At 41.1% G+C, this 23,946-nt stretch overlaps 1 protein-coding gene and 1 long non-coding RNA gene across 2 annotated transcripts in view; one reads left to right on the plus strand and one right to left on the minus strand.

Moving 5' to 3' along the window:
• TENM4 (teneurin transmembrane protein 4) overlaps positions 1 to 23,946 on the plus strand; it is a 972,743-nt gene that overhangs the window by 137,946 nt on the left and 810,851 nt on the right. The gene's annotated exons all lie outside the window — the stretch shown is intronic.
• Positions 11,568 to 23,946, minus strand: part of LOC141572436 (uncharacterized) — a 72,252-nt gene continuing 59,873 nt past the window's right edge. The window contains exons 2-3 of the long non-coding RNA XR_012497797.1: positions 14,666 to 14,747; positions 11,568 to 12,193 (exon numbers count right to left, since the gene is read on the minus strand). This is a non-coding gene — a long non-coding RNA (uncharacterized LOC141572436). The remainder of the gene's footprint in view (positions 12,194 to 14,665; positions 14,748 to 23,946) is intronic.

Consider the following 23,946-nt stretch of genomic DNA (forward strand, 5'->3'; position numbering starts at 1 on the left):
AGAGAGAGAGAGAGAGAGAGAGAGAGAGAGGAAGTCTAGCATGGATCCAGGAATCTCATTATGCTTGAAAACACTATGTTGTGATTAAAAGCAAAGGTCTGGAGTCAGACTTTGGTGTAAACCTTGCCTCCGCCATTTGTTAGAGCTGTGATATTGAGCCAGTTGACCATTCTGCTCACCAACAAGGGTGTGATACAGTGAGTACAAGCATGCCATCTGAAGCCCAATTGCCTGGGCTTGAATCCCACCTCTACCACATACTAGCTGCGTGACCTGGAGCAAGTTAGTTAAATTCTATGTGCTTCAGTCTTCCTATCTAGAAGTTATTGTAAGGGGTAAGTCAGTTGTGTGTATAAAGGACGTGGAACCTGACTCAAGCTCTGCAAGATTTATGGTGGTGATGATGATGATGATGATGATGATGATGATGATGAGCTCAAATGGAAAATAAAATAACAGCCCCTATTTTACAAGGCTTCTGGGGCAATATTCAGTGAGAAAATGCAAAAATAAGGGCTGTTTTATGGGGAACATGCTTATTGAAGCTCTAGCTTAAGGTTTACTTTGCTTTGTTTTTCCTCCTCTGGGCATACATTCCCCTCCATAAATTTACTGTGAGGAGAAATGGCAGATCAAGGAGAATTCAGGTACCCCTGGATCTCCTAGCCAAATAACATAACAATAACATCTTACTATCAGCCTTTAATAGTATTCAACATCCCCATGACTTTTGACTTCTGACTATGCTATGTAAACTGTTTCCCCTGAGCCTTCGCAATTCGATTGCAAGCACTAAACTTTTGAATATGTCTCTTTGTGCTCTTACGGTAAATCTCAAACTTTACTGTGCATCTGACTCACCTGGAAATATTGGTAAAAAGTTGGTCCAGGCCAGGGCCTGAGAGTCTGTATTCATAACGAGCTCCCAGGTATTGCTGGTCCACGGTCCACACACTGAGTAGCAGAGCTGTGGACAGTTCCTACCAGGCCTTTCTAGACCAAGTCCCTTCATGCTCTCAGAACTTCCACAAGTGGAATTCCAAGTGTTGTTAGACTCTTTTTTGGAGGTTACCTCAGCTTCAGTTCTGATCTCCTGAGACCATGAATAGAGCCCTGGAAGGAGCGCTGGACTGGGAGGCAGAAGAACTAGTTTCAAGTTCTGCCTCCCTTCTGCAAAAGCCATGTGATCTTGAGAAAATTACAACTTGTCCACATGTTCTTTAGGTTCCCCAGTTATACCCCCATTCATGTTTCTCACAGGGTGTAGCGAAAGTCAAATGAGATATTGTATTGAAAACATTCAGTAAACTGAAAAGCACAAAAGACAGAGATTATTGCCAACCTTACAATTAGCTAAGGACGTGCATGTTCTACTTATTTATCAGCCCCCTGAACTAGAAACCTGGGGCATGAACTCCCTTCCCCCCTTTCTCACACTCCATTCACTCTCAAACTCAGGCATCTCAGCATTGCTCAGGGTTCAATGGTAGAAAGGAAAATGCACTCTAGTTAGTTTTAGCGTAAGGGATGTATTATACAGGGCTCAGCAAACTCAAACCCATGCGCCAAATCTGGCCCACTGGCTGCTTTGGTGAATAAAGTTTTATTGAAATACAGTCACACCCACTTATGTATTATCCGAGGCTGCTTTCATCCTGCAGTGGCAGAGCTGAAAAGTTACGGCAGAGACTGAATGACTCACACAGCCTAAAATACTTACTACCTGGTCCCTAACAGAAAACATTTGCTGGCCTCTGAATTATAGGACTACTGAGAGCTGAAGAAACTGAGGCTGGGCTGAGCTTCCAGGGATAACCTCAAAGCTACACAACAGAATTGAGCTTCCAAGAGAGCAGCTGCCCCTGCTGTCCTCGGGAAGCAATAGAAATGGGACGTTGCCTAACACAATGAGAAACTACCACTGTACATGCTGGTTCTAGAGCAGTACCCCCTTTGCTGTGATAAAAATGCTATCCCACTGGGACCTCTGCTAGAGCCACACACATCAAATGCTTCCATGACTGTCCTTGACAGCAAAAATAGTGGAAGCCCAGTGGCACAATGTTGTACCTTGCATGGCTGTGTCTAAAAGGAGGAACGTAGACCTCAGCCATGGAGCACTATGGGAAATAGTTATTAGTTTTCCAGTCTCTGTATTATAAGAAGACATGATGAAACAGATGTAGAGCAAACCAGTACCCACCACAGTTCTCAATCAAGAGCAAATGCCATTCCGAAAGATTAAATAGTTTTCTAGCTTTTCAAATGAGGTCCTAGTGTAGTGATTACAAAATTGTTTGGATTCCTCTCCGTAACAGCACCTGCAGGGGCCCTAAAAATCAAGGCTTTATAAGCTGAAGGAATTATGTAGCGAACTGAACCCACACTATGGAAGAACCCAAGCTCACTAACAGATCGCTTAAGCACAAATATGTCGGTGCAATTATAAATAACTCAAGGACCGCCCCCTCCCTGTCCACAGTCAGGGGCCTGTGAAGCCCTCAGAGGGAAACTGCTCAGACCCTATGACTTCATCTCTAATCTGTTGAGTCACTTGGGGAAGCCATTCCTCTTCCATTAGCCTTGTCTCCCCAAACTGGATGTTTTCTGAGGTCTCTTTTCACTCTAAAAGTCGATGATTCTCAAAACACGTTGGTTCCCAAGAGATGACAATGGGATTAGACAGCACGTTGAATTAAAACAAGTATTTTAAAAATCCAGGATTTCGGTAGCCCAAGGCAGGCCAAAGAGGAGACCGGGAGTTTTTGCATCATGTGAGAGCCAGGCTTTGTGTACCAGGTTAGTAAATGGACCTGTCTCCTGGAGATTATCTGCTTAATTCCTGTGTCCAGAATAGCCATTTCTAAGGAAGCGCTGACCTGTCACCCTCGCCTGGGGGCTTAGCCACTCCTTCCCAGTGCCTCAGTCCCCCTCTGTCTTCCCTCAATTTCATTTTGACAACTGACAAGATGACAGTGACAGGATGGCTGCAGCCCAGGAAGATAAAAACAATGTGAAATGCAGAGATTGGGAGCTTATCAGGCAGACAGGACATGGGATATAAAAAGTAATCAACCTAAAGCTCTTATCAAAATCTCTCCCAGGGAAAGGTTTTAAAATCCTGTCATTGCTCAAGGAAAAAATTATCGGATTATTATAATGCAATTTCGTTCGCCATGCACTCTGTACACAGAGGATGCACACAGCCCTGCCAGAGGCTACAGGTAGTTTATGTCTTCAGAATGATATCTGGGAATTTTAGGCAGCTCACTCTTTAATAATAAGACATAAATGATACACATACACATGGGAGTACCAAGCCCACTATCATTACAAGAATTGTAATACTCCCTATAACGTTCCTAAACATTATGCTTGATACGTCATATATGTTGTTTCATTTATTCCCTCAACAATTCTATCATGCTTGATATCACCATCTCCACTTTACAGATGAAGAAACTGAGACTCAGAGCAATTTCCCAAAGTCACACAAGTGAAAGTATTAGGGCCAAGATTCACATCCAGGTCAGTGCCCCTCCAATGCCCATGAGACACTTGGGTAAATCAAAACCTTTCAGTGGTTCCTGTCTAGCTTTGGAATAAAATGCAAACTCTGCCACCCCAATCGTTGCAAGGGAATGTAGTATGAGAAAACTTTTTACTAACTCTCAATTCTGTGGAGGGAAGAAGAAGAGGCCCACGGTGAACCCTGAGAACACAGAAGAGGGAGGGAGCCAGGGTGTTAGAAAGAAAATCAGCAGCTGTAGATCCCGCCCCATCCCTCCCCGCCCCCACCCCCCACCCCCCTGCACCCTGCACCATTTACTCCTCCTCCCTTCCCCAACTTCAAAATATTGTTAAATGGTGGCATGATTTCGAATACAGTATCTGATTTATACATGCAGCGGTTTGCCCCTGTAGGGCAGTCTGTCTCCTTTAATTGTTCAAAGCACTCATGATATAGTCAGTATGTTCAAAATAGTGTCATGTTTGAGGACAGCTAGTTTGGAAATTTTCTTAACTATCTGTTAGTGCATCTGTCTGAGCCCTTTACTAGAAAGAGCAGAGCATACGGGAGCATCCTGGAGCCGGAGGGCATTCGGACCAGGCCTCTCCATAAAAATGAAGAAACCGAAGGCTGGTGAACAAGTAAGACCAGACCCTTTCCAGCAGCAAGTCAATGGCAGGGGTGCCTGATGCCCATTCCAAGGTCTCCTTTTGCTCGGCCCCCAAGCGTAAATTGTTTGTTGTCTAGAGAAAGCTTTAGTCAGGTACCTTGAGACTCGGCAAAGGGAAAGGAAAATGGTATTTGGCCATTTTAAATGGTATAGGACAAATGCTTATAATATTAAAGAACAAAAAATAAATTTCAAAATTGTACTAAAAAAACAGAGCTCAGTTATATTTTCTAAAAAAAATTAGCAAAACAACTTAAAAGGAAATGTGCCAATATGTTTATAGTGGCTGTTTTGGAAAGATAAGATCAGAGGTGAATTTTCCTGTTTGGGCATACTTCTCTATACTTTCTATACTTTCTAACACTTCTCTATACTTTCCAGATATTCTGCAATTAGTATGTATTAATTTTGTCACCAGAAAAAAATTAATATTTCTCCAAAATATAGTGATGAACGCTATCGGGGAGGGTAATCTCTTGTGAGAGCTGAGCCCCCCTCAGGCAACCCCACGAGTGGTCCAGAGAAACGATCTCTGCCTTCAGGAGGCAGAAAGCCTGAATTTGGTCCTGGTCTGTCACTGTGTGAAGTCTGAGTGTGCCATCACGTTCTCTGGCACACTTTCTCACAGTCTGCAAAGTGAGGACGCGGAGGCCTGCACTCCAAGGACTTTCGTCACTCTGGCATCCTGTGGACAGGAGGCCTGTACAGCGAGTGCCCTACACAGAGGGAGCCGTGGTCATGCTGCAGGCATTGGGCCTTGGTGTGCACTGGGGCTTCTCAGACGTGTCCTTCAGTGTTCTGGAGGCAGGCCAGCCAGCTGGAAAGCATAGCCATGGAATGCAGCAGTTGGAGGCATGGTCATCCTGGGGTGAAGGCCATTGTTTCAGCTCAGTGGGCTATAGAGTGAGAAAGCTCAAGTAGGGGCCTGGAACCCCACCGTGAGAGAACAACAGTCCCAAGGTCCTTGCCTGGCTGAGCCCCAAGCACAGTGGAGACCATGCCACACTCTTTTTACACATGCAGAGTCTCCAGCTCTGCAGGCTCAAGACCTTATCGTGAGTCCTGGAAGACATGATTCCATTTCAGAAAATACCAGGAATTAACTAAATAAAATGGCTCTCAAACCATACATAGCTCAGGCATTAACCTCCTCCAAGGAAGCCTTCCCAGTCCTTACCCAGCCACCTTCAAGTTATACCACACACCCCGCCTCTGCACCCCTCAACATCCTGAGTTTCCCACTCCTGTGAACTACCTATGCTGTGCAGAATATGTAATTGTGTCTCCCTCGTCAGACTGTGCAATCTTTCAGGCAGGGTCAGGCTTCATTTACCCTGCACGGTGCCTAGACAGGAGAGATCAGGGGTCAGCAAAGAGTGGCTCACAGCCACATCTAGCCACTGCCTGGTTTTGTAAATACAATTTGATTGTGTTCATTGGTTTCCATCGTGTCTACGGCTGCTTTTGCTTTACAACAGCAGAGTCGAGCATTTGCAACAGTGACCATTTCACACATAAAATCCAAAATATTTACTGTCTAATCCTTTAAGAAAAGTTTGCCAACCCCTGAAGTATTAGTTTACTAGGGCTGCCACAATCAGGCACCCCAGACTGCATGGTTTAAACAACAGAAATTTTCTAATCCAAAGTTCTGGAGGCTGGAAGTCTGAGATGGAGGTGTTGGCAGGGTTGGTTTCTTCAGTGGCCTCTCTCCTTGCTTGTGAATGGTCATCTTCTCCCTGAGTCTTCCTATGACCGTCCCTCTGTTGGTGTCCATTACCTAACCTCTTCTTATAAGGACATCAGCCATATCACATGAGGGCTCACACTCATGACTTCAATAAACTTAATGACCTCTTTAAAGACCCTATGTCTAAATATAGTCACATGCTGAGGTTGGAACTTTAACATATGAAGATGGGAGAGACATAATTCAGCCCATAACACCCTGGTGTAGACCCTCAATAAATGTTACATGAGCTGAGCTTTTTTGCCCACAGTGCTGGGCACATAGTTGGTGCTCAATAAATGTTTCCCTCCTCTTTGCCTCAACACTAGCCCAAACCACTTCCTTAAAGTTACAAAGCCTCAGGAGGGCAATTTCTACAGAAATGGAAATTAAAGACCTGCTTATTTTAGTATCTTTCCAACATTCATTCACTGGTTTTCGGAAAACTCTTTCCTACCCTCAGTTGTGTTCTTTCATAGGTTGGGGAGTTTCTGTGTTGTACATTTGCCCATCAAAAAAGCTCTCCTTGCGTTTTGAGTACTGACCACAGGAATGTGGAAGCTGAAATGCAACGGAATGAAGCCATAGCAGAAATGTTACTCCAAGGGAGCCACGCCCAGACACCAACATAAAAGGTGTGATGCGATTTTTACATCTCTTAATTGTGAAATGCTGTCCCCCACCAAGGAAAGTCAGCTGTCACTCCCCTCCCTGGCATATTCAGAAAAGAGTCATAAAGCACGCATTTCCAAAGCTTGGCCCAGAAGTTAAGCAAATGGGCGGGGGCAAAATGCTGCAGAAAACCCCCAGCAGAAGGGTCCTCGTGCAGATGTGGCAACACCAAGCAATGGCGGCATCTTAACAGGGGTTATTTGACCCTATGACTTCTCTGACTTGCCCTGAGTAGAACTAACCCTTCTTGACTCTGTGTATCTCTGCGGCCTAGAACATTATGGCCAATATTCCTGGAGTGAATGATTCCAGGGCAGCAAGGGCATCCCTTACTTATATCTGGCAGTAGTTTGCACATCCTAGATGTCAGGCATTTCTGCTAGAATGTGACTTCGACAAGGAAGGACGCTGGGTTTTTTCTGTCTCCAGGACCTGGCACTGGCTTGATAAATAGTGGATTGTCCTTCCATTTCTAACCTGCAATTCTATAATAGAATCAAAGAGGAGGTTAGAGAGAGACAAGGGCTATTAACAGGCATGTAGCATGTTTTCCTTAGAAGGTGTAGCTGGGCTTGAAAATACTGACAGCATATGTTGTTTGTTGAATATCTACTTACTACCCAGCACAGTCCTTGGCACTTTTGTAAGTGTGTTACTGTTTAATTTTCCCGTAACCCCATGAGTTTTGTACCATGATCTCCTTGGTGGGGAGGGGAGACCCACATAGCTCAGTACCTAGGAGCCTGCCTCTTGGAATCAAACAGATTGTGTTCAGCTTCTTAAATAGCTGAGTGGCTTTAGGTAACTCAGTTGGTCACCCTCTACTTCAATTTTCAATTGGTCAAATGAGAATAAAAAGATAACTAATTTTACAGGGTTATTGTGGGGGAATGAAAGAGATAGTACATCATATAAAACAAGTGAGATAATACATATAAAAGGCTTTGTACTTAGTAAGAGCTCAATAAAATGGCTGCTATTATTATTATCACCTGTTTTATAAGTGGTCAAGTTACATTTGGGCCCAGCCTGTCTTGATTCTGGTGAGCTCACCCAACTGTGCCTCAGTTGACGGTTTGCTCAACTCCCAACCCTTTTAGAGAAGGAAATGAAAGGGACAAGGAGTGTTCCCGACTCTCCTAAAAGAAACATGAGAATACATGAGTCTTCGTCTGTTCTTTTGGATACTATGGATTTCTTTACAATTAGCCAGTAAAGGAAGCTTTCTACAACACCAAAGTATTTCTTCAAAAGTTACCCTGTCTGAGAGAATTAAGATCTAAACAAAAGATTTACTTTAGTTTTCTGCTGCAGACCAGTTTGTACTCGAGAGGCAAGGAGGCCCTCGAGGTTTATAATTAGGGTGATAATAAGACCCAGTTTGCCTAGGACTATTCCAGTTTGCTTCCGTTGCCCCAGTAAAATTATTAATAGCACTCACTTTCAAAATCATCCCAATTAGGATGATAAATTATATATCTCCCTAACTATAACGGAATAAGCAAAGGTTTTAAAGTCACGGAGATCTGGGTTCACATCCTAACGCTACCACTTAAATAGCTGCACTCTATGGTAATTTATTGGACCTCTCTGAGCTTCACATTCTCCTTCTGTAAAATGAGATCAATACTGCCTGTTTTCCAGGGTATTGTGAAGACTCAGAAAATAAGCTAAGTAAGGAAAGCCCCTGAACGTGGTAGATGTTTCGCGTAGGTGAATTCTCTCTCCCTTACTGTCCTCCTTCCCCATTCACCCAACACTGTATGTTATAAGAATATGGATTCTTATTTTGTAGTTCTCTGTGCACCTCTTTTGGTTATATACCTATGTAATCATTCAACCCAACACATATGGATGAAAAAGAACATTTCATACCCTACGGGTGATACAGCCATTTTCACAAATAGCTCTAATACAAAGTAGCTTATAGCAAGCCCTAGAGAGGAAATGCAAGATGCCATAAGGTTTTGAGCAGGTAGTGGTCACCTCTGGTTGGATGTTCAGGCTTCCTCAAGAAACTAGTATGCAGGGGAGATTCTCAAATGGTGGGTATGACTACAATAGACATAGTTAAGTAAGGACATTCCAAGCAAAGAAAATAGCCTGAAGACGTGAAAGTATAAAGAGGCATTCAAGGAATGGTAGTAGTCCAATTTCACTGAAATTTTGGATGAATTGGGAACATATTGTAGAAGGCCTTGAAAGCTAAAATAAGCAATGGGGAGCCACTGAAGTTTCTGTGAGGGGGAGGGCTGGTCTTACCACTGCTGAGCTTTAGGAATAGTTCTCTGGCTGCTGTTGAGTAAAATCGATTGCCGGTAACGCACAGATGCAGGAGGTGGGGAGCTCAGGTGAGAGCATTGTATAGTCGACTTTGTAATCAAGAGTTCAGTTCAGGTGGCCCCCATTGCCTCCTGACCCTGTAGATCCAAAGAAATTAAGTCTCTATAATATGAATTGAATATACCAATTTCTCCCTTTCCTAACCATCCATCCTAAGAGGAAATTAAGTTGATTTTAATTGATTTCTCTTCAGAAAGCCATGTTGATTGCTAGACAGCTGGTCACAGGAAAAGCTTTGAAGAGCTCACTTGTCTCTTAACTTTATGATCAGGTAATTCATATAACACATGGCACAACCTCCTGTTTTAGTTTAAGGAAATTTCTCTCCATTTTCACATTTCTTCTGTCTTTATCTTTCTAGTCTCTATAGTGCCTTCATCTCTAGGGACTGACCCAAAAATGCTGACCTGCAGTACTCTCAAGCTTGTTCTCTGTGAGTTGTTCCATTTTACAGGGAGTCTTAGCCTAACTTCCTCCCAAAGCAGAGTCTAAGGCCATGTTTTGTGTGTAGGTCACATTTGGGAATGGGATCCTAGGGGGCAGAGCTGTAAGAGAAAGGCGAAATAGAGAAAGCCAAAATAAGTATGTGATTTTGAGTTAGTCACCACTAAAGCAACTGGTTCTCAATCCTACCAGGACTTTTCCAAAGCCCCTATGAAATGTACCTCAGAATGAACTACCTGAGGGAGGAGAGGGAGAAGCATTTATCCTTTTGGGTTCTTTCCCCCATTAGCCAAGGATGGTCCCATAGATATTAACTCCTCTTAACTTCCTAATGGCATTTTTATAAGTAGAGCAGTTTCCATAGTGTGTCTGAGAAGCCCCAAGGAAGGAATAAAAGGTACATGGCATGAGACCCAAGGCAAGGTTCTGTACAATCATAGCTGCACAAAGCTGCCAAAACCTAATGAAATTGATCGTCAGGGTAGTGACCGGAGTAAGAGATTGGGCCTAGAGAACATTGAGGTGAGGCATAAGAGACATCCAGTATGTATGTTTTGTCAAAGCATAAGACTCTACCCTGGGCTTATTGAATGTGTTTACAGAAGTAGTCCTCTTTGATGGACAGAAATCCCAAAAAGTGAAACTCTAGTTATATATCTGGAAAAAATTAAGGATTGTGAGTTTCCAATTGATGATATCATAAGCAAAGTACCATATGTTGCCTCAAGTTTTGACTTTCCTTATACAATACCAACAGTCTCTTTCCTACCTTAGTAAGCGCAGTAACCATCACTGGATCGTTCCTGGGTATATTCAGGATCCTGTTAATATGCTAGAGACCAAGAATCACGGCTTTTTCCTCTCTTTCCATATCAATTACTCATTAATATCAACTGATCCTATCTTTCCAGTGTCTTTTAGGTACCTTACTTTTTATTCTGTCTGTGATCACTCAAGTACAGACCCTTATTTACTCAGTGGAATTATCAAGAGACTCCTTAATTCCATTTTCTGTTCCTTTCTAACTCAGGTTTCTTCATCTGCCAAATGGGAATAACAATAACTACTACTTTATGGGAATTGCATGAGGCTAAAGTGAGATCTATGACATCGTTCATATGAAACACCCAACTTGGGGCCTTGCATGTTGAAGTATTTAAAATTGGGTTTGGCTGCAAGTAACAGAAAAGCTGAAAATTATGGTGGTTTAAATGATACAGTAGTTATTTCTTATTCTCTTTCTTTTACACACAAGTATAATCTAACTTCCAGCTATGACGTAATTACTGGTACTAGACTAGCCTTTTTACCATAAGCAAGTAGGAAACTGAGCAAACTATATGAAACAACATTTTTCAGACATTAGCCAAAAGGCAAGGCATGACTATGATCCTTGAAATAAGGGAAACAAAAAAGGTAAAACTAAAGATTGCCCCACATTTCTACCTGGAGGCTTCCTGAATGAAATGGGGAAGGTGGGGCACAAGGAAAGTACAGCAGTCTTACCCAACTAAAATATTTAGGGAGACTGAGGCAGCTAACATTCAGAGTACTGTAGCAGAGAAGCAAGAACTATAGATAAAAATAATTCAGAAAAATCACTATGGATTTTTGCTTAACCCTAAGCTGTACATATGTAGGATGAGACTCATGAGGCCAGATGAAGAATACCTAACAGAAAGAGAATAACTGGGGAAGCTGTAAGTTGAACGATGTCCAGAGTTTGAAACTTATTGAACACTCAGTAAATATTCTGTAGGGATACCAGAGAGATCACATCTTAGGTACAGAGCTAAACTCTCCTTGGAATAAAAGCACTTGACCTACCCTAACAAAAAAAATCTTTATACAGCCTTAGAGATCAACCTGTTCTGTATAAGTAAATTGACTCCATGCGAAAATCAAACTCAATACTCTTTTAAAAGAAGACAAGAAAATCTAGACATTCAAAAACATAAGATGCATAATATCTAGAATCCAATAAAAAATTACTGGATATGTGAGCCAGCAGAAAAATGTAATGCATAACCAGGGTAAAAATCAATGAATAGAAATAGATACAGTTTACAAATATTTCAAAATTAGCAGAGAAAGTCTTTTTAAAAGCTATTACAAATGTTTGATGATTTCAGGGAAAATATGAACATAATGAAAACTATTAAAAAGGACAAATAAAAGTTCCAGGACTGAAAACTACAATATTTGAAATGAAACTTTACTAGATAGGCTTACCAGCCAGTTAGATACAGCAGGAAATAAAACAACCAATGACTTTGAACAAGAGTAGAACCTATCCAAACTGAATCACAGAGAAAAAAAAAACAAAAAACGTGATACCAAGTCTTAGGGATCCATAGGACAATATAAAGCTATCAAACATGCATATACTTCAAGTCCAACAAACCAGAACTGGGTTGGGGGACAAAAAACAAACTTTAAGGTCATAGTGATGAATTTTGCAAATTTTACATGCCTCAAGAAGTATAAACACAAAGAAAATCACATCAATGTACATCATAATCAAATTGCTAAAAATCTGCAATAAGAAGGAAATCTTAAGAGCAATGAAAGAAAATGACACATTACGTAGAGAGGAACAAAGATGAGAGTAAAAACAGACGTCTCATTGGATGCGGTCCAAGCCAGAAGAGTGGGAAAGCATCTTCAAGTGCTGAAATTAAAGAAGTCTGGAGGCAGCTCAGTCCGGATACAATGCTCCATAGCATCAGGCAGCTGAGCTCCTTGTCTCTCATCGATTCACTCTTCCTAATGCGATGCTTTCACCAATGGTGCAAGATGGCTGCTCAGGCTTCAGCCATTGCATCTACATTCCAACCAGGAGAGAAGAAAAGGGGCAAGAGGGATATATTCTCTTTCTTTAAGGATAGTTCCTCTAAGTAGCAGATAAACATTGAGTGGAATTTAACTACTTGATAACAACCCAAAGCAAATGAAACAGGGAATATATTCTTAATTCCAGTGTCCATGAATCCAGATAAAAATCTGAGGTTACATTACTAAAGAAGATGGGGAAAATGGATATTAGGGAAAACAGCAATCTTTGTCATGGTAGGCAAAAATGTTAGTTTCTTTCTTTTCTTGATGGTACTGTTAACAAGCTGTGTCACCCTGAGTAATCAACAAATCTTCATAGATGAAATGAAGGACTTCAAATTCTGACCATCTTTATTTCTATCTTGTTGCTGTCGTAAGCTGATACATAGTAGGTGTTCTTTTATTAGAACAGGAGTCAGCAAATTATAGTTTACAGGCCAAATCCAGCTCACCACCTGTTTTTATAAATAAAGTTTTACTGGAATACAGTGACCCCCATTCAGTTTTGTATTGTCTATGGCTGCTTTAAGTTACAATGGCAGAGCTGAGTAGTTCTGAGAGATTGTATGTCCACAAAGCCTCAAATATTTACTATATGGCCTTTTTATAAATAAAGGTTGCCAATTCCTTCTTTAAACAAATAAATGAATCCATGTGACCAAGCAGTTTAAGAAAACTCTGCTTTCAGCAAAGTATACCTTTCTTTTCTGCTATTTACTCCTTTAGCTTATTTTCTGTAATTTGAAAATGAATACAGTATGGTCTTAATTTCTGAGGATTTTAAGGGAAACAAATGTAGATACTCTGCCAAAGAAATAAGTGATGGAGTGTTTTCTTAATTTGTGAAAGAACTTTCATCTGCCCTTGAAATATCAGGCTTTAAACACAATAATCTCTCTCTCCAGAAACTATACTAAAAAAAAAAAAAAAAAAAAAAAATTGTTTTGGAACATATCCCAAAAAAAGTGAGCACATAGGGGATAAGATCCTGGCAAAAATGCTCAAAACAGTTATTCATTGATAGATTATGTTTTCACATCAAGGAAAAGGATCATAACCCAGGGGAACTCAGAAAGAAGAGTAAGCCAGGCAGGGTCTGTCTGGAACTCAGGCTAAAGAAAATCACGAGCTAAAGGAATGGCCCCTGGAACAGGTAACAAGAAGTTCAAATTATAAAGACTGAAAAAATAAATAAATAATGTGGCAAAGCTGGGCCTGATTCATGGCATTGGAGACTCAGCAGCCAAAAGGACTATCAGCAGTGATGTCCAAGGTTCAAAAAGTGACAGTTGTCCGTAATTTTTAGAGAAAACTTGAATCAGTGGTTTCTCAGGTCATGATGGGCAGGTGCCATCTCCTTGGGCAAGATTCTGGAAAATACCAGTCAAGATGTTCTTCTAACAAAGAGCTAGTGCATTAATCATGAACCATGAAAGAGATCCTGCCCTTGAGCTAAGACCAAAAATGCATGTGTTTGGGGTGGGCTGCTTCTTAGTGACTACACAGAAACCTGGATTTCCTACTCTTAAGCCCCTGGTAGTGGAAAGAACTCATTCTCTGGGGTTATATAGACCTGGGTTCGAACACTTGCTCACCACTTCCAAGATGTGAGATCTAGGGCAATGGATTTGTCATATCTGAGCCTCAGTTCAGAGAGGCCACTTGTGACCTAATATGAGAACCTTTCCTCTAACACTTACCTTCTGCCCCTTTCTTTACCTTGTTTCATTTTCCCCCGACTTTCATCATTTCCAAACATATTATTATACATTTATTTGTTTATTATCTACCTCAGTCTACTAGACTGTAAACTCTAGGCCAGAGACTTTGTTATCTTATGTCTCTGTACCTATGTAGAAATGTACTTGAAATATAGTAGACATGCAATAAGTATTTACTAAATTAAATATTTGTTGAATGAATATACCCCACTTACCTCTAGATAAAAAAAAAGAAAATAGTTTTTTGTTTTTTTTTAAAGGCAACCAGTCTACAGATAGCAGGAAAAAAATATCTTTAACAGAAAGAATTTAAGTGAGGATAAGGAGAAAATGGAAGTAATTATCCCAGAAATCTTAAGCTATGTGCCGAATTGTAGTGGGAAACATATGATAGTTCTGAGCATCATGACACCTACCACAAAAAGAGAAAAGGAAAAGCAATGATAATCAAAGATGACAGCTTTTAAAGCAAAAAATACATTCAGTCATTGATTTTTTTCTAACATTTTAACAGTGAAAACTATTGTCCCCCAATGAAATCTTACCAAGAGCCCCAATTAGAAAAACAAAAGTCTGTTTAGCGTCAATTCAGTTTTTTTAAGTTGAAAATGTAACATTGACTTAGGAAGTCAATGAGAACAATGAATTTGTGAAGTTACAACCTTTTGTCAAGCTCAATATTCATTTTACTTTTCTACATCATATAGTTTTTGCCAGCCTCAAAAATACCCTTGACTTACCTATATAAGTAGCTGTTAAAGGTACATTTTTAATAGCTTGTCTTGCACTCTCCGGAATCTTCTCAAATCACCTGGTCCAAAACTTCAAAGAGGAGCAGAAGGAAATTTTCAAAGTTGAATTACTAATGACTTCCAACAATACCTTGTGATATGTGCATAAGAGATAGAAAAGGGATACCCAACAGTTATAATAAACAACAAAACGATTCCTAATTTAATATTACCACAAAACAAAATATGTGAGATGTGGTTGCTATTTTTTATCCAGCTGTCCATTTTGTTATGACAGGAGCGTGCTAAGGACACAGGCACCTCAGCCTTGCTGTGAATAAATAGATCAGATCATTCTCTTCAGCATATCCTGGGCCGTAGGGATGAACAGATGCACGTACACTAGCAACATGCACAAACCTGACTTTTAATAATCAAAAAATGTAGAGCTACAAATCTCCTGATCAATGATACATATGCAAGAACTTCAAAGTATGCACTAGACTAAGGAAGTCAACCTTTTGTCTATCACATGCTCTATGCCCGTGCATGCGTGCATGGGAGTGTGTATGCATGTGTGTATATGTGTGTTTCCTCACACGTATTTTCTAATATGTATTTTTAAGGTTTACATCTTTACCTGGAATTTATTTTCATGTAAGGAATGAGTTAGGGGATCCAGCGTTTTTGTTGTTCTAATGATTAGCCATTTGTCCCAAAACATTTATTGAAGTTTGTTTTTGTTTCTTGGGGGTTTTTTGGAAATGTCACCTTTAATTATTTACCAAATTCTCGTAGGTGGAGTTCTATTTCAAGGTCTTTTTTCTATTTCATTAGAAAAAAGTTAAACTTTTGAAATTCAACTTCAAATCAAGTGTCTGTAGGAGCCTGTAGCACCTCTGTGGAATCCTGGAGTTCTTACGTTAGTTTTACATTAGTGCGCTAACCGAGCATCAGGCTGAGCTATAACAGACACCTCTGTACACAGCAGTCAAGTACACCACAGAATCTGAGCTCCTGGTCCAACTCCTCACCCAATGCGGGAATCCCAGCCACTGCATTTTCAAAACCAGAAGCTCACCCCGTAACAGTGTCTCCTATTTCATTGTTGGATAGTGTTGATGGTTAGAGAATTCTTCCTTGAATTTCTATCAATGGATCTAATTCTGTTATCTACTACCACACAGAACAGGCCTAACTTAATTCTTTCTCCTGGAAGACAGAAAGCATGTCTCCTATTGGCCTTCTCTGAGTCATCCTCTTAATTTCTACTTCCTCCGAGGATGCTGGGAAATCCCAAAAGGCAGAGCAGAACTTTTAAAATTAAATGTTAGTAGCAGAAAGAGTCCTAAATCTAGAATAAGACTAGCTGAGTTTGAGCCCCAGCTGTGCAACCTTGAATTGATCAAACTCCCTGAGCCTCAGTTTCCTTACCTATAAAATGGGCATGATGATAATTATTATGATTACTATAAACATGAAAGAGATTTGATACTGACCACTATAGCATCAACAATATCAGAAGACTTTGCCCTAGAGTAATTGTAAAGGGTGAGAATACATCTCTTTCTCTCACATGCCCACCCTTACCACCTCCACATCCTTAGGCAGATTCTTACTGCTCTGACTTCATATCCAAATAATACGATTTTACTTCATTATTTGAGAGGGGAAAAAAGTGCACAACCAGAGTTCAGCAGGGTATCACCGTATAGGTTTTTCCCCATCTACATAGGACAATATTTGCAGTATAATAGGAATGCATTTCCCTTCTCACTGTGGTCAGGCTAAGTCAGTTTCTCATCCCTCGTTCTAGAATTGATGCCAAACGTCGGTCACAGTGATCAGGACTGAGAAAAGGAGGCAGCCTTCAACCTTTCAGAGTTTGGTGGTTTAACCCTGGGTGAGGCAAAAGCCGGGAGAACAAGTCGATGAAATGTGCATGTCCTTCAACTCGCTTCTTCAAAGGACAGCAGAAGTTTACTCACAGTGTCTGATGAAATAGACACAGGTTGCTTTGTTGGGTATCCTATTAGGTTGGGACAAAAGTTATTGCGTTTTTTGCAATACTTTTTAACCTTTTAAACCGCAATTACTTTTGCACCAACCTAATACCTTGCTCGTAAACAATATGATTCATAAATGTAGTTAGTGCCATTCAAGTTTTAGAGGAGAAAGCTGCACCATGAAGTTTCCTCATGGTTCCTAAATGTAATTCACGTGCACATCATATTTTGAGAGACTCGGTCAGGCTTGAATGGTGCAGTAGGTGTTTCCCAGTACTCAGCGGCTTATGAATATTTAAGGGTAATAAATGTCAAATTAAGTGTTTAACGATCTTGTTTACATGTAAAAGTCCTTGAGAAGGATCTGTTAAAGATGAAGCTGGTACCAATTTCAAAATGTCTTTATTCTTTTATCTTTGGGGACAGAGAGATGTCCTTTAATACAGTGGCAATTTTGTGGCTGCTGAGCCCTACGTTTTAACAGTGGTATAAGTAGATGTCTGACTGTGTTTGTTGGAGTCTTAGGGTGTTTCAAAAAGACATTCTCTCCACTATTAACACAAGAAAACTTCAGAAGGAAACTTCCTTCTACTTCACTACTTTGCAGTTTTGTGAAATTAGTCTAGCTACAGACAAGGAACCCAATGTAAGTTGCTGATTTGTGGCAAAGAAACCTCAGGCTTTAGCATTGGACAGAGCTTGTTTTAAACCTCGTCTCTGTGGCTTATTTAGCTGGATAATCTTGAGCAAGTCCTTCACCTTCTCTGAGCCTCAGTCTTCCTTATCTGTAATCCACCCCATTGGGTAGCTGTGAAGCTCAAATGGCATAAATTCAATGAGATAAGAGGTGTAAAAGTAACTGACACCCATATACTCAATATATGCTGGTTATAAAATTATAATTGCTAAATATATTCACTATGCAACCTACTTTGTATATGAAGATTAAAACTCCAGCAAATGAGGGAGCGTCCAGACATTCAGTAAAATATGTTGTATCTACAGCAGGAGAATGCAGGTGAAAGTTGTCGAGTTCCATCAATTTAGTTAAGTCAGTTGCCGTACAGCAGAGCTCATATTTACCCTGAGTTAGGAACTCACTGTTGTACAGCAAAGAGCATTTACTTGGAACAACTTGATTTCAAGTTCTCTGCCATTATCTAGGTGAGCTTAACCATGACATTGCTCCTCTCTGAGGTTCAGTTTCCCTCCCTCTGCACTGGGAGTGACAATAACACTTAGTGTTGACATATGAATCCAATGAGAGGCCTGAATAAGCCATGACGTGTTACTGTCTTAGTTGTCTACTACTGCACAAAAAAATGACCCCAAAAGGTGTTGGCTTGAAGCAGCAGAGTTTCTTATTTCACAGTTGTTTGTGGCTTAGCTGGGTCCTCTGGCTTAAGTTCTCTCACAGGCCGCAATAAGGGGAAGGGATTACACAGGGGATGAAGACCCAGTGACAAGAAACACTGAGAACCATTTTAGATGCTGCCTCCCACAGTCCCCCAGATTTGAAGGGTCAGAGTTCCTGTCACATCATGCACGTGCCTGTTTTCCTCCGTGAAAACTTTGACCTTCTCTTTCTCTTGCCTCAACTCCTGTTGGCCTCATAGACTGAACCATCCAATGTAACTCTTTTTTTTCAATTTCACCTTGGCCCACCTTACAGTAAGAATACACATAATGCAATGGAGGTGTAGTACATGATAAAATAGAAAAGATGAATTTATAAAAGACATAAAGGCTGAAAGTCAAAAATTGGGAGTAGAGGAAGAACACAAACATAATTGCTAAATAAATCTAAAAATATCCCTCAGATCTGGCTCTGAGCTTCTTGGCGGCCGGAACCAAAAGGGAGACCCAGTTAGTTCTGTCGTCTTAATCATCGGAGGAAGAAATAGAGTCATTTCTCAAGAGATAGAAAGGATTTAAGTATTTCCTAGCCATTAATACTTTAAAAAAAAATCCCTGGACCAAGTGATGTAGTGAATAGTGACTTTAAAACCTCCCCACAGAAATGCAGGAAACAGTTTCATAAGGCAATGTTTGTATCATTTCTCAATAAAAGCCTACAGCATAGCTGCCAAATGCCAAGAAAATGTGATACAAATGTAAACCCATCTAACTGTCCAGCTTGATCTAGGAACAGGATCTAGAATGCTTTTGATGTCAGATAGGTTTCATCTTGAATTGGCCCAGAGAATTGGCACTGACACCCCACGGGCTGTAATGAGGAGGATCTAAGCTCAATAGGAAAGAGTGCGGCGATCAATTGGTAATGTCTGACACAGGCACAGGAGGAACGAGGAGGAAAGGCACAGACTCTGTATATGTGCCCTGGTCTGGGCGCGTTTCTTTTGACCAGAGCCTACTGATGTGAGTTAAAAGATACTACAGCCCAATTATGTCCCTTTTATCTTCTTCTCAGATGAAAAAGGACTCAGAGGCAACAAAGAATTAAGAAGGCAGAAATAACAACCAAAATAGAACAAAACATTACTTAGATAATAACAAAAGAGTGAACATCACATTTCACAGTGACTCCAGATACTGTGTGTTATCAAATCCAAAATACCAGTGAAGACGCACCACTATTATATGCACATTAATACAGGAAAAAAACTCCACCAATTAAAGCGTGGCCAAATGCTTCTTTATTATCTATATCTTAGAAATAAGGCATGTTGTGATTGGTAAGAGAATATCAGCAATTGAAAATTCTACCCAACTCCAGATGACACAGATATGTTCTGGGGGCATAAGAGCAGTGTGTTTCTGAAACATCCCTGGATAACCCTCTGTGTTTGTGCACTCAGTGTGTCAGTGCTGGAGGGGGAGGAAGCAAGGTCCCATCCATCAATATCTCACTTTCTTGTCTCATTTATTCTTCCATTTAATCATCCAATTAATACCTACTATGTGCATAGTCTAATTCTAGGTATAATATTAAGGGGGTGTCACAGACATATGGGAGCTGGAGACTAAATCCAAAATTTTGTCTTTGTGAAGGCCTACACTTCAAACTTCTAAGAAAAACTTCTAAGTTTGGTTAGTTTTTTATTGTTTTGTTTTGGTTTTTTCCCCTGACCATATTATGTAAAATTTTCTAAGTAGGTTTTGCAAAAGCAAAGAATGTATGCATAATTGCCTCAAAAAGTTTTTTTGTTTTTAATTTAGAAGTAGAGGTAAAGATGCGATATAGATGCCTAGTACAAAGTAGGTACTAAGTATAAGTGCTGCTTTTTCAGTCTCTGAATTCTCTGTGAGTTGTGATTAATCAAAGGGATGTCCCCTCCACTGAGCAGTGTTAATTAGTTGGACATTTAACATGAAGACCTGCCAGCATGGGAGCTGCCTGCCCTGCCCCCACTGTGCCTGACTCAGGCTCCCCTGGGGTTGCAGGGAATGAGTTCTCTTCATGGTGAAGAATCCCCACTGATCTAAATAAGGTGCCCTGATCAAGCAGTGCTTCCAACAAAGGAGCCAGGATGCTAGGGTTGCAACAGCAGAGATAAAAGGAGCCAGCAGTTATAATCCCAGGTGTGTTCCCTAAATAACCCCTGCCCCTTAACACTCTCCCAGGTATGTACATTCTTTTTCCCATTATTTAAAATTGTAAAGCAAGGAATTATATTCTCTGATGGTGACCTCTCCAGAAATTGACCACGTAGAAAAGCTATCTACCTCCAGCAGAAGAGTCAGACAAGTGACCTGGAGGAGGAGGAGGAAGAACAAAAATCACTGCAATATACAACATAAATTAATAGTAGCCTCTTGTGCTTTCTAAGAGGGGAGGGCTTTTAATTTATATCAGGATAATCTTATTCCTAAACTACTACCTGAACCTCACTGAGATAAACAGGGGCAACATGAACCCAAATTCCAAGGCCTCTGCCAACTTATTATTACTGCTAAGAGATAGGCCTCAAGTAAATAGCTCATTGTTTAGCAAAGCTTGTTTTTGAGTCTTTGCATATGGTAAGGTGGGACTTTCTGGGGAGGAGGAAGGGGGAATCGGTAGAGAGGAAAGCTGGAAAAGAAGAAAAGCCTGAGGAAGAGCAACCTGGCCATGTCAATTCTTCATCACCTCTAACCTGCAAGTTGGCTGTATTTGCAAATGCCTGTGAGCAGCAGTTTAAGGAAAGATTTTCTGTTCCCCATCTGCAGTAACAGAACCAAGACAAACCAAAGAAATGCTGAGATGATCCCTTAACTGAATTTATCAAGCAGAAACAGAACCTTGGAAGCAGAAGGGACTAAGGAAACAACATTCTCTGTCTCTCCTCTCTCTCTCTCTCTCTCTCTCTCTCTCTCTCTCTCTCTCTCTCTCCTTTTCTACACACACACACAGATACACACACACTCAAAATCATCAGAGATGGAGAGAATTTGAGGCTCCCAGTGCCCAAGGATGGATTTCAAGCCAAATTAATTTGAATTTTAAAGGATAGAGAACCTCAAATGGCATCTAGGTTATCTATAAAACCAACTGGAATACTGTCCTGGGTGAAAGGTGTGCTAAAGAAGAAGGCAGCCAACATACTTTGAAGCTGCTGGAAGAAAATGTTTTGAACTTGATAGAAGAAATGACAGAAGAAACTATTCATTCATCCTGAACAATGGGATGTATAGACAGACGGGTAGTTAGTTGGACCTTTTACCAAGAACCCCATTGACCAGTTTTTGGAATTCTCTCTGGTAAGAAAAAATGAGAAGGATTCCCAAATGCAGTGTTGTGGTAGTCAAGAATTCAGGCTCCAGAACCTAAGTCCCAGATTCAAATCCTGTGCCCTGGGTGAAGTTACTTGGATTTTCTAAGCCTTGGTCTCCTCCTCTGTAAGATGTGGGTGATTGTGGGTCTCAGCATTAAATGAGATGACATAATGTGCTTCACAAAGTTTATGACACAGAGTAAGTCATCCCTAAGGGCCGGTTCTTCTGACGTACCAGCTGGCCCCCCCAGGGTTAGACTGAAGAACCATTAACCACACTGAAATAAGGTACTCCTCACTCCTTCTCACCTGGAAGGCAGGTACATAGAGTCGCCCTTATGAGAAGTGGCTTCTTTACAAGAGAGAGCCTGCAGGTCCCGCATCTGTCCTTGGGCATTTCTGTTTGGCCCTGATATTACAAACCACTGTTCATTTTCACTGTCCAAGGTCTCTTGAGGTACATAACATAGCTCTCCCAAGCAATAGTTGCAGGGGGTTTTCCTGAAGGATGATTGTCTATCTCTTTGAGGAACCTTTGAAGGCAGACAAGTAAGTGCATGTCAAGCACTTGGTCTAATTTTTAAGCCAGACCAACCCAAATGAACTGTTCAAAACACATGCAGTTATTCAAAGGTTATACAGTAACACTCCCACAGAGAGAAATTCAATTCTATTTTTATAGATTATTACCAGCATTATTGCTATCATCATCATCATCATCTAGAGTACAATTTGTTTCCTCGGGCTGCCATAACAAAGGACTACAACTGGGTGCCTGAAAAACAACCAAAATTTGCTCTCTCATAGTTCTGGAAGCTAGAAGTCTGAAATTGAGGTATTGGCAAGGTTGGTTCTTTGTTGGAGGCCCCAGAAAGAGGATATAGTCTGTGACTCTTCTAGCCTCTGGTGGTTGTCAGAAATCTTTAGTGTGACTTAGCTTGTTGGTGCATCACTCCAGCCTCTGCCTCCATCTTCACATGATGTTCTCCTTTCTGTCGCTAATGTCTGAATGTCCCTCTTCTTATAAGACACTAACATTGGAGTAGAGCTTACCGTAATTCAGTATGACCTCATCTTAATGACACCTGCAAAGATCCTGTTTCTAAATGTGGTCACATTCACAGGTTCTATGTCATGAATGGTCCAGTTAGGTCTTATTTTCGGCGAAACACGGTACAAAGACTACGCTGAGATCATTTGTGAAGGCTCCTGCAGGTTGAAACAGGACAGAGATGAAGTGTAGACCTTAAATATCTGACCCCACCTCATTTTCACTCCCAGTCCCACCACGTACCCGTAGGGTTCTTCCAGCAAGTTACTTAACATCTTTAAGTCTCAATGTCCACACCTATAAAGTGGGGACAGTAATGTCTTCCACGCAGGGTTTCTATGAAGATGAAATAAGATAAAAATAAAGCTTTACACCCAATACAATTAATACCTACTAATATTTTTAAAATTTGAACTTTCATTTTTTGAGTAAACATTGATTCTTTCCATGAACATTGATCAGTTGCCCATGGTGCTAATTTTTAGTTTTTTCACCAGGCAGTAGGAAGTCAATGGAGGTTTCAAGCAAGAAATTAAACATATTGGGACCGGTGATAAAATGAACACTGCTAAAGACAGCCAGAGGCTAAAAGAAGAGGCAGATGATGTCAGGCTAAACCAGGACACTGGCAAGGAGGATGGGAAAACTGGGATGGATAGCATCGATAGCAACATAGTAGAACTGGCAGGGATTGATGAGTGAATGGATAAGAGGTACAGACCGAGGATGGCCTCCAATTTCTAAATAGGGGGACAAAAACGTCATTAACAAGGCCACAAAACTCAAGAGGAAAAGCAAGTTCTGGAAAGGAAGATGATGAGTTCCATTTTGAGCACCTTGATATTAAAATACCTGTGGATGAACATGCCCAGCAGGACACTGGCTAGAGCCAGAGGCATTGGTGTTATCAGCACGTGGGCAGTAGCTCCCGCCTCAGCACAAGGGGTGCACCCCCATCTTGCATATGTAGAGAGAGAAGAGAGGCAAGCAGAAGATCCAACCTGGGCAACCCCAACACATAGGAGGTAAGACAGAAGAGAGCAAGCAGAGGGAACTACAATGGTGAAGTCACCTCTGACTCTACCGCTCCAGGTCTGCTTGCCTCTTACTATGTCAGAGCCGACAGGATGCTTCACATCGCGTAAGTCAGCCTCATAAACACATAAGCAAACACGGCTTCCCCAAGGTAACACAGCATGACAAAACTTGTGGCAGGACTAGAACAGAAGTCACCTGACTTCAGTCCAGGACTCCCTCCACCATCCGTGCTGCTGTGCTTGCCTAGATCTGGCCAACACGGAGTTCTCTCCCACCTAGGTGAGTGCTTAGCAGCTGACATTCTTTCCTACTCTGAAGCAGCCTTATTTTTCTCAGTCTGGGAGAATGGCCGGGTGACAGCTTCCCGTCAGCTAATGAACCAGCAGTAGTTGTCTGCCGCAACTTCTTAATTTCCCCCAAATGTGAGTTCTCAACACGTGGTCACAGCTTCAGGCAAAACACATTGCACTCCCAGCGAGA

Source organism: Rhinolophus sinicus, linkage group LG06 (genome assembly GCF_036562045.2).
Source record: "Rhinolophus sinicus isolate RSC01 linkage group LG06, ASM3656204v1, whole genome shotgun sequence".
Classification (NCBI taxonomy): domain Eukaryota; kingdom Metazoa; phylum Chordata; class Mammalia; order Chiroptera; family Rhinolophidae; genus Rhinolophus; species Rhinolophus sinicus.